The sequence below is a fragment of the Syngnathus scovelli genome, chromosome 18, assembly GCF_024217435.2.
Source record: "Syngnathus scovelli strain Florida chromosome 18, RoL_Ssco_1.2, whole genome shotgun sequence".
In the NCBI taxonomy this organism is placed as follows: Eukaryota; Metazoa; Chordata; class Actinopteri; order Syngnathiformes; family Syngnathidae; genus Syngnathus; species Syngnathus scovelli.
Genome location: NC_090864.1, coordinates 392,600 through 407,166, shown reverse-complemented (window position 1 = coordinate 407,166; position 14,567 = coordinate 392,600). Strand labels below are relative to the sequence as shown.

The 14,567-nt window shown below is 48.5% G+C and overlaps 1 long non-coding RNA gene across 1 annotated transcript; it reads right to left on the bottom strand.

Annotated features, from left to right (window-relative positions):
• Positions 1-11,071: 11,071 nt before the first annotated feature.
• LOC137839586 (uncharacterized) lies at positions 11,072-13,186 on the bottom strand. Its single transcript, XR_011085703.1, has 3 exons — positions 11,530-13,186; positions 11,258-11,320; positions 11,072-11,171 (listed from the first exon to the last, which is right to left on the bottom strand). It is a non-coding gene; the product is annotated as an uncharacterized lncRNA (long non-coding RNA).
• Positions 13,187-14,567: the final 1,381 nt, after the last annotated feature.

Sequence of the window (14,567 nt, the reverse complement as noted above, 5' to 3'; positions counted from 1 at the left end):
GCGGCGCGATCGGGAGAGGAGGTCCCCGCGGAATCCGCGTGGCCACATTCCTCCGTCTGCTGGGGACCCGTCAACCACACCACCCGCCGAGCCCATGGATCTGGGAGGGGCTCGGGTTCCCTCGGAGGAGCACCGTCGACGCCTTTCGCTGGGCTTGTGTTTTTACTGTGGGGAGGGGGGCCATCGGGTGGCGGGGTGCCCGTTAAAAGGCCGGAGCTCACGCGGCGTCGGGGGATCCGCGTGAGCTCGACCAGCACCGGCTCTCCCAGTCCCAGCACGCTCACGCTACAGGCACGTGTCCAGCTTGCGGCGGGCGACCAGAACGTGGCGGCCTTGGTGGATTCCGGCGCGGAGGGGAACATCATGGACATTAGCCTGGCGCGTCAGTGGGGTGTCGGCTTCCTCCCGCTGAGCCCGTCCATTCCCGCGCGTGCCATTGATGGCCGTCTGATTGGCGAGGTGGCTTTCGTGACGGAACCGGTTAAGGTAATGCTCTCCGGCAATCACCACGAGACCATCCATTTTTTTCTTCTTTCCCTCCTAGGACAGCAGCTCATCCTGGGGCACCCTTGGTTGCGGCAGCACAACCCGGTGCTGGACTGGGAGGTGGGGGTGGTACGGCAGTGGAGCGAACGCTGCCATCGAGTGTGCCTGAAGGCGGCCACCAGCCCACTCGGCAGAGCCCTGCCCAGGTACAGTCCCGACATCTCCAATGTCCCAGCAGTTTATCACGAACTCAAGGAGGTTTTAAGTAAAGCCAGGGCCGCTTCTCTTCCTCCACACCGGTCCTACGATTGCGCCATCGACCTGTTGCCCGGCACCTTCCCTCCCAAGGGACGCGTCTACTCCCTGTCCGCTCCTGAGCGCCGGGCTATGGAGGAATACATCCGGGAGTCCCTGGCAGCCGGTATCATACGGCCGTCCTCTTCACCTGCGGGAGCGGGGTTTTTCTTCGTGAAGAAGAAGGAGGGCACGCTCCGCCCGTGTATCGACTACCGGGGAATAAACGAGATCACCGTAAAGAACCGATACCCTCTGCCTCTTCTTTCTTCCGCCTTTGAGAGCCTTCAGGGTGCCACCATCTTCACAAAGCTGGATCTTCGCAACGCCTACCACCTGATCCGCATCCGGGAGGGAGACGAGTGGAAGACGGCTTTCAACACCCCGAGCGGACACTACGAGTACTTGGTGGTTCCGTTTGGGCTCACCAACGCCCCAGCAGTTTTCCAGTCCCTGATAAACGACGTGTTACGAGACATGCTGGACAAATTTGTGTTCGTTTATTTGGACGACATCCTCATCTTCTCCCGCTCGCTTCCTGAGCACATCAAGCATGTTTGGGCGGTGCTGCGACGCCTCCTAGAGAATTCGCTCTACGTGAAGGCAGAGAAGTGCGAGTTCCACGCCTCCTCTGTCAAATTCCTCAGCTACGTGGTGCGTGAGGGATCCATCGAAATGGACCCTGGGAAGGTGGAGGCGGTCACGTCATGGCCTGTTCCCGAGACACGCAAGCGGCTGCAACAATTCTTAGGTTTCGCGAACTTTTAGCGACGTTTTATCCGTGGATACAGCACGGTGGCCGCGCCACTCACCGCCCTTACCAGCCCCGCCTCCCCATACAAATGGACAGAACGGGGGGAACAGGCATTTCAGGAGCTTAAGAGGAGGTTCACATCCGCTCCCATCCTCAGAGTTCCCGATCCCGACAGACAGTTCGTGGTCGAAGTGGACGCCTCGGACGTGGGTGTCGAGGCGGTGTTGTCTCAACGTAGCCGCCAAGACGATCGTCTCCATCCGTGTGCCTTCTTTTCTCGCCGTTTGTCAGCCTCAGAAAGGAAGTATGACATCGGTAATCGTGAGCTGCTCGCCGTCAAGTTTGCTTTGGAGGAGTGGCGACATTGGCTGGAGGGCGCCACCACTCCGTTCATTGTCTGGACCGACCACCGCAACTTGGAGTATCTGAGAGCGGCCAAGAGACTGAACGCGAGACAAGCACGGTGGGCTCTGTTCTTTGACCGGTTTGAGTTCTCTCTTTCCTACAGACCGGGTTCCCGTAACGCGAAGGCGGACGCCCTGTCGCGTTTGTTTCCTGGTGGGGAGGAGGGACAGGGTCCGCCTCCCACTATCCTCCCGAGCTCGGTTCGGGTGGCGGCTCTCACATGGGAGATCGAACGCCAAGTGGAAACCGCATCACGCGATCAACCCGGCCCCAGCAACTGCCCGGAGGGTCGCCTGTTCGTCCCTGAAGGCCTGCGATTGGCCGTGCTGCAATGGGCGCACGACTCACGCCTGGCCTGTCATCCCGGCGCTGCACGCACGAGGTACGTGGTGGCACAGCGTTTCTGGTGGCCCACCTGGCAAGTGGACACCAGCGATTACGTCAGAGCCTGCTCAATCTGTAACCGCTAAAAGACGTCTACTCGTCCTCCGGCCGGGCTGCTTCAACCCTTGCCGGTTCGCCAGCGTCCCTGGTCTCACCTGTCAATTGACTTTGTCACAGGCCTCCCCCCCTCAGAGGGAAACACGGTGGTCCTCACGGTGGTAGACCGTTTTAGCAAGATGACGCATTTCATCCCTCTGCCTAAGCTCCCATCTGCGAAGCAGACGGCGTCCATCATGGTGCGGGAGGTGTTTCGTCACCACGGTCTTCCACAAGACATCGTGTCAGACCGAGGACCTCAATTCGCGTCCACCTTCTGGATGGAGTTCTGCCGACTCCTCGACGCCACGGCCAGCCTCTCCTCGGGGTTTCACCCTCAGTCCAACGGTCAAGCGGAGCGCCTGAACCAGGAACTGGGCAGGGCTCTCCGATGCATGGCCGCCGGGGACCAGCGCGGGTGGGTTCAACAGCTTTCCTGGGTAGAGTATGCTCACAATTCCCTTCCCACCTCGGCCACGGGACTTTCGCCTTTCCACTGCGTCTTCGGGTACCAGCAACCCTTGTTCGCCCACCAGGAGCGTGGTGCGGCGTGCCCGTCGGCCCAGGCTTGTGTCCGCCGTTGTCATCGTGCCTGGGCGAGGGGCCGGGTCACTCTTCTCCGCTCTGTTTCAGGCTACGCCCGCCAGGCGAACAAGCACCGGACGCCGGCTCCGGAGTACAGAGTGGGGCAGCGTGTGTGGCTCTCGACGCGGGATTTGCCGCTGCGAGCGGGATCCCGCAAACTGGCGCCCCGCTTTGTTGGACCGTTCCCTATCCAGAAGGTGATTGGCCCGGCCGCAGTCCGTCTGCTCCTTCCAGACTCCATGAAGGTTCATCCCACGTTCCACGTGTCCCGTGTGCGGCCCATCCATGAGAGCGCGTTGGCGCCGGCGCCCGTTCCGCCGCCGCCGCCCCAGCTCGTCGATGGGGGCCCGGCTTACGCTGTCCGCTCCCTGCTCCGATCGCGGCGGCGTGGTCGGGGCCTACAATATCTCATGGACTGGGAGGGTTATGACGACGCGCACCGCTCCTGGGTTCCGAGCCGCTGGATACTCGACCGTTCGCTCATCACGGAGTTCCATCGCTGTCATCCGGACCAACCGGGTCCTCGGCGCGGGCGCCCGAGGAGGGACGAGGGGACCAGGGGTGAGGGTCCGGGGAGGTCTTGCCCACCGGTACCGGGTTCTTCTGCCCCCGCGCCCGTCGAGCCTGCGTCTGGCGAGATGTCGGACGTTTCAGCGGTGTGCTGACCCCTCCACCTGGCCGCCCGGGGTATTGCCTTCCTTTTTTTTTTTTTTTTGTTGTTTTGTTGTTTTCGGTTCCTGGGGACGTCGGGAGCCGTCCCTTGTGGGGGGGGTTCTGTCACGTGCTGGTGCCACCTGCGACGGGACCACGCCCCCCCCTGTCAGTGGAATCACCGTCACCTGCCACGGATTCATGGACAGCGCTATATCAGCGCCGCAAGCGCAGAACCGAGTGCCAGTCTGTCCCTTGATGCTGCTTCGCTCATCAGTCCCGGAGAAACTTGACTCGCTTGACTATTCGAAACCCCCGCAGAACCGTTTGTCCTCTCCAGCCCGATCGCCGCTCCAGCGCCGGCTGTTCCCCTCATCCCCTTCCAATAAAGTCCGTCGTCCCGCACTTGGCTGTACTGTCCGATCCTTAACAGGAAGGACTCACCGGTGACGTCTTTGCCCACGTCCAAGCGTTGTACTTTGTATTTTCATCCTTCTGACAGTGGAAAACATATAGCCAACAAACACCGTGGAACCTAAACGAATGAAAGAAAACTATCATTTGGCCACAACCAACATTCACAGATACAACACAATGTGACGTGCGGGGTTGAGGTTAAAGGTTGAGTGAAGGGCCCTCGTTTTAAACAACTTTTTTGAAAAGGATTGGGAACAAGTAAGACGTATTTAATTTATTTAATGGGAAGTAGTAAGAGCTATTGAATTTAATCTATGTATTATATTCTATTGTATTGTATTCTGTTGTATTCTTTTGGATTGTATTCACACTAACCCTACTAAAACTTCAGCCCACAAAAACTCGCCTCTGGCGCCTAGCCTCTGGCACTTAGCCTCTAACACTTAGCCTTTAACATTTAGCCTTTAACACTTAGCCTAGAAGGTGAATAAATAGGGTTAAAGGTTGAGTGAAGGGCCCTCGTTTTAAACTACTTTTTTGAAAAGGAGTGGGAACAAGTAAGACGTATTTAATTTATTTAATGGGAAGTAGTAAGACTTATTAAATTTATTTAATCTACTTTTCTTCCCAGGCAAAATTTGATGTGCTGCAATTCCAAATTTCCAAAGTGAATGAAGGAATGAAATCCTTTAAATTATGATTTTGTATAAATACTAGGCATAAACACAAAATCTACGGCACAAAATGGGCAGACTTTACTTGTTTGAAAATGACTGGTTACAAGACAGACTTCTTTAATTTATTCAATGGGAAGAAGACTTATTTAGTTTAATTGATCTATTTTTGTTCCCTGGCAAAATTCGATTTGCTGCAATTCCAAATTTCCAAAGTGAATGAAGGAAAGAAGTCGTTTAAATTATGATTTTTTATAAATACTAGGCATAGACACAAAATCTACGGCACAAAATGGGCAGACTTTACTTGTTTGAAGAGGACTGGTTACAAGACAAACTTTTCTGATGTATTTAATGGGAAGAAGACTTATTTAGTTTATTTAATCTATTTTTGTTCCCTGGCAAAATTGGATTTGCTGAAATTGTATTTTGCCAAATCTTGACTTGAGACCTGATAGGAAGTATTAAACGCTTAGTTAAATCGATACAAATTGGTAATAAGAGCGAGTAATGTTGGTTGAACCGATGAATGAAGGTTGAAAGCAATTTAAATTATGACTTTGTATAAATACTAGATATTAACAGAACATCTACTGCGCAAAATGGGCAGAGTTTACTTGTTTGAGAAGGAGTGGCTTATTCAAAACTAAGATTTATTTAATCTGTTTGTTCCCAGGCAAAATTGGATGTGATGCAATTCCAAATTTCACCACATGATGGTGCCCAATTTTGACTTCATAGGACATATTAAACACTTAGCTTGTTACTATGTTCAAGGTAATCAGATTTGTTTATTATTCTAATGGCCTTTTCAAAACTATTCTGGATTACTACTTTGGATCTATTCTACATTACTTGGCAACAACATACTCTGTAACAGATTAGGCAGTATAATCACATATGTTAACTTGAGAGTGCCCACACTCAATCTACTTATCGTGATGTGTTAAATCAATTACTGTTAGACATTATTTGTCTGATAATCTACCAAATCTTTGAGTTGAAGTATTTGTGATTTAATTAATAGCTTGTTATTTTGTTCAGGGTAATCAGACTTGTATATAATTCTAATGGCCTTCTTTTGAAAACTATTCTGAATTACAACTTTGGATCTTTTATTACTTTGCAACAATATACTCGGTGACGGATTAGGCAGTATAATCACATATGTTAACTTCAGTGCCCACACTGTATTTATTTATGGTTATTTGTTAAATCAAGTACTGTTAGACATGAAATAGGAAGTGTTTAACATGAATGTTATGGCTACTCACCATTGTAGCTCGCTCCTGGTCAATGATACTTGTAGCTCGCTCCTGGTCAATGATACGAGCCTCTTCTTGCAGTGGAAAACTTACAGCCAACAAACACCGTGGAACCTAAAGGAAGGAAATTGAACATTAACATTTAGCCTCAACCAACATTCACAGATGTAACGCAACGCAAACTACACAAACGTAAATATTTTTAAACACAATGAGTTGTACTTACCGTGTACGCTCTAGACCAGGGGTGTCAAAGTCAAATGGACGGAGGGCCCAATAAAAAATTTAGCTACAAGCCGAGGGCCGGACTGATCGAATGTTCATTGAATTTTTTTTTTAAATGACGCATGTAGTCCAGTGAACCTAATTGAACCTACTGAAAACCTAACAAATATATTCCAATATGATCAGATTAATAAAGCAATATTTTCTTATTGCTTTGTCAATAATCTTTATTTTTCAACAGACAGAAAAGACAAATTTCCTTTATATAAAAATCCCCATAACATGAACATTAAATGAAAGAAACCTGTATTATTCAAGGCACCACCAGTAACCTATATTTTCTATTTTAGCAAAAGTGAGCTAAATTTACTTCAAAGAAAAAAATAATAGCAATTTTCTATTATCCACTCAACTGAAATATTTTAAAAATATAATTGGATTGAAATACAATAAAATAAAGTGCAGAAATCTGTTAATCAAAAACAACACTTTCCTCAAGGATAAGTAACATGCAGTGAAAAAAATATTAAACTTTAACTTTTAAACTTGAACTGAGTAAAAACACAAACTTTAATCAGACAGTTTTTGATGAAATCCCCCTCCTTAAATGGCCGGGCTAATTTAGCGATCTCTTCTGCCAAAATAAAACTGGCCTTGACAGCAGCCTAGCCTTGTGTTTTGGCTTTTTAGAACAGAGCCTGTCGAGATTTGAGGCCTCGTTTTAATTCCTCGGCCTTCTGTAGCCTTTGTTCCATGTCTATATTCTTGTTTTTGTCCGCGTGTTTCGTTTCATAATGTCTCAGATAATACTCTTTCAGTACCGCCACACTTTCTCCACACAGAAGACACACAGATTTTCCAGCTACCTCCGCGAACATATACTCCGACTCCCACCTTGTTTGAAACCCCCGGTTCTCATTGTCCACCTTCCTTTTTGCCATTTATGATGGGTATCTGAGGGTTAATTTTACAGTTATGCTGACGACTGCTTTGCTAATAAACACTGAAATCAAGCAACCTACTGCTCGGTGCTTCAGCGTTGCATTGTGGGAAAATATAGTATTGGTGCGTGTGAAAGATCTGTGGGCTGCCGGCTTGCTGCGGTCTGCGGGCCGGTTCTAATAATAAATCAAGATCATCCCAGGGGCCGTACAAAACCTTCTCGCGGGCCGGATGTGGCCCGCGGGCCTTGACTCTGACATATGTGCTCTAGACGGTCCACTTGCAAGCAGAAAATAAAGATATTTCTGTTGATAGTCGTCGTGTTTGTATCCGTTGTCTCGCTCAAGGCCATTGCGCCCACAGATTTGAATTTTGGTGACAGTTCAGCCTATTGACGTCATTTCCGCGGTGTAATACCCGCATATCTGAAACGGCAAAGTTAAGAGTAGAGTTAAATAAAGTTTTTAATCAACGCAATCATTTACAACCGTTGACCAGTCGAAATAATCGTCGAAATTCGACGTTCCCCCCAAACGCCACACTCACTCGCTTTTCAGGGCAACAAAAGTACTTCTTTTTAAAAACGATGAGTTGTACTTACCGTGTACACTCTGGACGGTCCAGTTGCAAGCAGAAAATAAAAATATTTCTCTCGTTAGTCGTATGTTACCATCCGCTGTGTCTTTGTCAACATTTTCCTACTTCCTGTTGCGAGCCACGCCCACGGATTTAAATTCTGGCGGAAGAGCCCGCCCATTGGCGTCGTTTTCGCGTATAGCAAATCCGATTGGTTGGGAAGGGGGCGCGGTTATGCAGCCGAGGGCTCCTGTGATCGGTGGGATGTAAAGTAGGCGTCGACGTCACATCCGCGTCACGTGACCACGACGTGGCAGACGTCATATAGCAACCGCTGTTTTGTTTAGTAGACTTACAGTTGTTATGCATTGACATAATGGCGCACACTCCAAATGGATTTGAATAAATTAAATAATTCTTCTGCCCACTCCCTTTTAAACAAGTTAACTCTCCCCGCGGATTTGAATTCCGGCGGAAGTTTCGCCCATCGACGTCACGTCTGTCACGTGACCACAACGTGGCAGATGTCATATAGCAACCGCTGTTTTGTTTTCAAAGTCAAAGTCAAAGTCAGCTTTATTGTCAATTTCTCCACATGCCAAAGACACATAAAGAAACCGAAATTTCGTTCCCCCCTATCCCACGGTGACAAGACATGGCTCACAACAGACAAACAAGTAAACAAGTATAACAAAAGCGTGCTGAATAAATAATGAATAAATAACACAACAATAAATAAATAAGTAAGAGGAGCAGAAAAAAAAGGAGCAAGTGCGCGTACAGCAGACATTCCATTTAGTAGATTTACAGTTGTTATGCATTGGCATAATGGTGTGCACTCAAAATAGATTTAAATAAATTAAATATTTCTTCTGCCCACTCCCTTTTAAACAAGTTAACTCTGCCCACGGATTCTAATTTCGGAGGAAGGTCCGTCCATTGATGTCTTGTCTGCGTCACTTGACCACGACGTAGCGACGTCATATAGTAACCGCTGTTTTGATCAGTAGACTTAGTTATTATGCGTTGACATAATGGCGCACTGGTTAGCATGTCCACCTCTTAAGCATGATGTTGCGGGTTCGACGCCTGATCAATGTTAGCCATGGAGTGAGCTGAAGTGCATGGCGCTGAAGATTTGAATCTTTGAAATGCGCTGAGGTCTGACATATCAGGCAGAATGGTTTGCCATCACGTTCAACAAAAAATAGAAACTTTCCCACTCTGATAAAAACGTCCTGTGTTCATCTACATATTTCCGTTTTGCTGTGCATCTTTTCCCTGCCATTTCGAGAGCCCAATTGACACTAATAGTTTACTGGAATGTGTTTGCCCATCCTACTTTGTGGAATTTCACCACATGCGCTTTTGACCAAAATACCAAATTGAACTCAAGTGAAGCCAACACGCACAACCCCCCCCCCCCCCCCCCCCCCCCCACAAACAAAGCGGGAAAAAACGAAGACGTGCGTGTTCCGCCCACGCTGGATTTATTTGCACCTTTGAAAAGACACCGTATTGCCGCAGATGTGGCAAAGAGTACTTTTGGGCATCTGAGACGGAAGGATGTCCAAAGCATCACGTCACCTGCTCTGGTCGGCATGGTGGTGGGACGTTGAGGTCAACCGCTTTGGGGTTGGCTGAATCTTTGGTCGCAGGATGCCACACACTTGAAGACAGAAGCAGAAAAGCAGAGCTAAATGCAAAATGTACTCACCGGTGACTCCAATTTTTTTCCCCCCTGAAGAAATGGATGGACGGGTGGCCCCGGCTGGCCGGTGGGACTCTTGTTATTCTGACCCTTTTTAGTGCGCGTTTGGGGCAACAACCGTTTTTTGTGGTGCTCTCTTCTGGTTCAAGAGTGCCCTGCATGTGAATTTGCCTTTCCTGCCTTCTGATTGGATGAGCGCCGGTGTGACGCGGTGCCTCTGTCACTGTGGCGGGGGGTATACGTCGGCATCGGAGCGTCTGCCAACGTCTGAGACCGGCTGGCGGTGTATCGGAAGTGTCGAGTGCGGTGCCGCTGGAGCTCACTCACCAGCTGGTGTTAGGGCCACAGAATGAAGGCCAAGGGGAAGAATAGAAAGAGAAACAGAAACTTCTCCTCCAATTGTTTGATTTGTCTCTTCTGAGCTTCGATGAATTCTTTCAGCTCTTTGTTCCTCTAGGACGGAGAAATGGAAAGCGGCCTTCAAAAGCCAGTAAGCGTGCAAGTAAGTGCCGGGCTGGCTTTGGGCCCTTACCTGTTGCGTGCTGTGCAGCAGATCCATTCTCTCTTGGAGGATGCAAGCGTCGCGCTCCCTTAACTCGCACATCAGGGCTCGCTTCCATTGGTCCACCGCGCTTCTAAGCTCTTCTCTCTGATCCGCCGTCAGCACTTCATTCACGCCAGCGTGGCTGGCTTTTTCGCCGTCCGTGGCGGGCCAGTCCCGCTGCGGTAGCGCCTCGTACAATATGGCCTCCAGCTCCAGGATCCTCTGGGCCGCAATCCTCGTCCATCAGTGGTCCGGCGGGAGATTTGAGGGCGGCTTACCTTATGAGCCTGGTCCATGGAACGCTTCCTGAAGTCCAACTCTTCATCCAGGTAGCCCTTCTGCTTACAGAACATATCCTAGCACAGCTCAAGGTCAGAATTGTTGGGGCACATTGCCGGAGTTCCCCTTGGCTGATGTCGCGTGTCTGTCTACCTTCTCACTTTCAATGTCCAACATCTACTGTTGAAGTGCTGACTTGGTCACTTTGATGTATTCTAACCACTGAGGAAAGGCTGCTGTCACATAAGCAGAATGCGAGAGCGTGCGTGGACGTGCCCGTTACCTTCTCGGCTAGGGTGAGAAGGGTCCTGGCGTGAATCACGACCACCTGCTCCTCGTTGGTGAGATTCTGCAAGAGCCCAAAGGCACAGCGTCAACAAGGTTCTTTCAGCGCAAAGCCTTCCAAAAGTCACATTTGAGCCGCCGAGTCTCGTGGAGTGCGAACATAAGGAGTTCGACATACACTTACGGCGTTATCGCCCAGGATGTCCAGCTTCTTCATCAGATCACTGATGACGATGTCCGGGGGAAAGGCGCAAGGAGCAATGTAAGGTGTTCTGGGACCTCGGGTTAAGGTTAGGGTTGCGAGGGACGCCTTACGTACGCTCACGCCCTCGGCCTCGCAGTAGATCTGCAAAGGGCTGAGGCTGTCTGGGAAACGGACTTGCAGAAACTTCAAGACGGGGGAGCGCCATTCCCTCTCCTGAAAGGCAGAGGCATGCATCCGTCCGTCCGTCCGTCTGTCACATCTCTGGCCTCAACACGCTTGTGCGAGTCTTCCCACCTCCAGCTCCAGGATGCGGAACTCAAGCAGTTCGTTTTGGTCTCGGATATCCTGGATGTGCTCTTTCAGACGCGCTTCTTCCGCCTCCATCCGCCTGACCTGAAAAGACAGTCAGACCTCATCTGCGGGGCTTCCCGACGGGTGTGACGCCAAGCGACTCCGCCCAGCGCCTTTCTTTCCGTCACCTTTTCGGCCAACTGCTGATTGCTCTGACGCAGCAGCTGCTTCTCCTCCACCCACTTGACATTCTAGAAGAGACAAACGCGTGGACAGCTTTGGAATGTTGTGTCATTTTCATCCACAAATTCTTTGTTTGACTGGAAAATGACATTTGCTTTTCTCCGCATTTTCCCAGCCACGTTCAGGGGGGGGTTGGTCCAGTAATGCCAGACGAATGAGTGACTGAAGAATGTAGCTATTTTGTCTGAGAAAAAGGTGTGCTCATTGATGAGCTTACCTGTCCTTGTTGCTTCAGCGCTGACTCCAGATCTGCTACTCTGCTTTGATAGTGACCCATTTCTACCATCAGCTTTTCTCTGGTCTGAAAGGAGGAGGAGGGAGGCTCCTCCTCCTCCTTTCAGACCAGAGAACACCCGAGGCTGGGTGAGAACGGGGAGGCTGCGACCCGGCCGGGGGTTGCGGGAAGGGGCGCCACCTTGATCTCCTTCTCGGCGTCGTAGTCCCCTCCGCTGGTCTGGGCGAGAAGCGCGTAGGCTCGTTGCAGCGCTTGATATTCTTGCGTCAGCTGGCGGTAGCGAAGCTCCGCCTCCTCATGCACACACCAATGCAACACAGCACTAGTGTTAGGGTTTTCCAGGTTATCTTTATCGTAGGATTATGTTGGAATGCAACAGGTAATAAATACCTTACCTTGTCCTCCTTATCTCAAGGTCGTAAAACATCCCCTGACATGTTTAGACTAGAGGACAAGGGCTTTAGCCAGCCTACCCATATCCCCACTCTGTTTCTCTTAATAAATATCCACGTGCAGGAAGGAGGGCAGATTTCATTCCTGAAGCGAGTGATCTCTCCACCTGCAGGTGTCTAAAAGAACTTGCCTTGTCTCCTGTGTGGTTCTTGCAAAATAAGTTGGAGTGAGCAAATCTCTAACATTTTGGTGCCGAAACCCGGGATCCTCATACCCACCATCTGACCGGCGAAGGAGGACGTGCTGCATTGTCGACAAGCCAGCGTCCATTAGGAGGACCTGGAAGAGAAAGTCCTGGGAAGAGAATTCTTCGCTGGGCCAGCATCTTAGGTCTGCCTTCGTCTGACAGAGGCGGATTGACGGGACCCGGCAGTGCAACGAACCAGGGGACAAGTAAGTTAAAGGCCTGAAGTTGTGTGATTGTGTTGTTGCTTGTGAAACGCGTAAAAAGGAAGAAGTGCACAGGAATAAGTTTTGTGGAAGGAGGGGGTGTTGTAGAGTCCCCCTCTGGATGAGGTGTCTCTTTTGGAGCAGTGGTTCTCAAACTGTTTTAAAATCTCAGTACCTCCGTGAATCATTATTTGACGACCACTGTTCTAGGGAGTACAACCTCGCGTTGGCAGGGCTGGGGACAAGGACTTTTGTCTTTAGTTCCCAGGGAAGGTGGGGGGTGTTGTAGAGTCCCCTCACTGGATGAAGCAGCTCCTTTTTTTAAAAAAAAAGGAGGACTTCGCGTTGGCAGGGCTGGGGACAAGGACTTTTGTCTTTAGTTCCCAGGGAAGGTGGGGGGTGTTGTAGAGTCCCCTCACTGGATGAAGCAGCTCCTTTTTTTTTTAAAAGGAGGACTTCGCGTAGGCAGGGATAACTTGCGTGATTGAGTGTGTGACTGGTAGGATAAATTGACTAAGAAGCAGTTCTAGCGTTGATCCACGGCAATAAAACAGGCTAGTAATCTGTCGAAAGGTCAATTTAAACCTGCATTGAGGATCCTCAAAGAAAAAAAATTGAAAAAAAAATGTAAAACCTTAAACTACTGAAATTAAGATGGGAAAAAAGAACGGTAAATCTCTTGCTCTGCTCTTCTTTAAAACGAGAAGTTCATGGCAAGTAGATTTCTTAATTGTATGGAATACATGCTGAAGTGGTAGAAGTGCTAGAGTGTGGTTGAAATCTTCACAAAGAGATGAGAACGAATTCTAGAGACAAAAGCTAGAAAGATGAAAACTGATGCGGTCACAAGTGTTTGTCAGACCAGGAGACAATAAGGCCCCTGTGAGCAGGTGCAAGGCCGCAGCTCAAGCCGCGGCTCAAGCAAGGGGCAAGAGGAGTTTCCGGTCCTATGCAAATCATGTATCGAAATTTAAAAGATCTGAAACCTCTCCCATATGACAGCAAAACATGTCATTGTCAGGTTATCAAAAATCGTTTTAGATTGTTAGAGCCCCTGTCCACACAAGAAGTATGACAATGCTGTTTGTAGGCCCAATTACAAATGAATAGGGATCAAATTGTGTTACACTGAAGTTAAAATATGCAAATCAAGTGGTAAAGAAATGCAACTTGCTTCTAGAAGATAAATAAATAAAAGTAGAATGTGCTGTCCTCGTGTGCATGGGAGGGACCAGCTCATGATCGACCACAGGAAATGGCCAGGCTGTGACGAATCATTGGTGCTGGGAACTACCTTTTGCATGCGAGAGCTGTGCATGTGTGTGCGTATATGTTAAAATGATGAACATTGGCTAAAGTTTTAGTATAAAAAAATTTGCTAGACTGTGGTCTATTCAATTTACACCGCAGAACAGAAACAATTTTGACAGATAAAAATGAAAGAAAAAGAGAGAAATCTGTTTGCGAACAGAAACTAATCCACACTAGTGCATGTTAGTGTCAAGCCCTCATGAGAAATTCGGAGTTAACAAAACAACAGAACATGCTTTCAGGAATTGGGAGAAGCTAAATTGTGAATTTAAGATTTTGCAATGCTACATTTAATAGGAATAATTGATTGGTTGTGTTATAAGATTATGCAAACTTTTAAATGCAAGCTAAATCTGAGAGATTGAGTTCTTCAAATTTAAAAACAAAGAAAAGAAATTCAGATTAATTTGCCAATTGTTTGTTTTAGTTAAGTTTTTTTGAATTGGTGGATTGTTCTACCAGGAAACCTGAGTTGAAAATGATATATGAATGTTGTGTGGTGAGCTTGGATGAATTGGGACCAATGTGATAGAAAGACTCCTTTTTGGAGACTGCGTGTGAGATGCAAATGAACATTGATGAATGATAGCCTGAATGAAAAGAAATTACAGGTTGAATGGTTGAAGTCGTTGGCGACTACTATAGAAAATTAGTAGAGCGACTTCGATGAAAGAGTGATTTTGAGCAGGTTGAATGTTAGAAAGAAACACATAGCTTTTGGATTGATAATTAACTAGAAGAAAAAAAACTGGAGAACCAGTAACACATGCAGAAGATGTGTGAACTGAGAAATTGAGAAGCGTTTTGGAAAGAAAGTCAACTTAAATGATGATGGAATCGTATGTAGTAAAGAACGCATTCTCCCA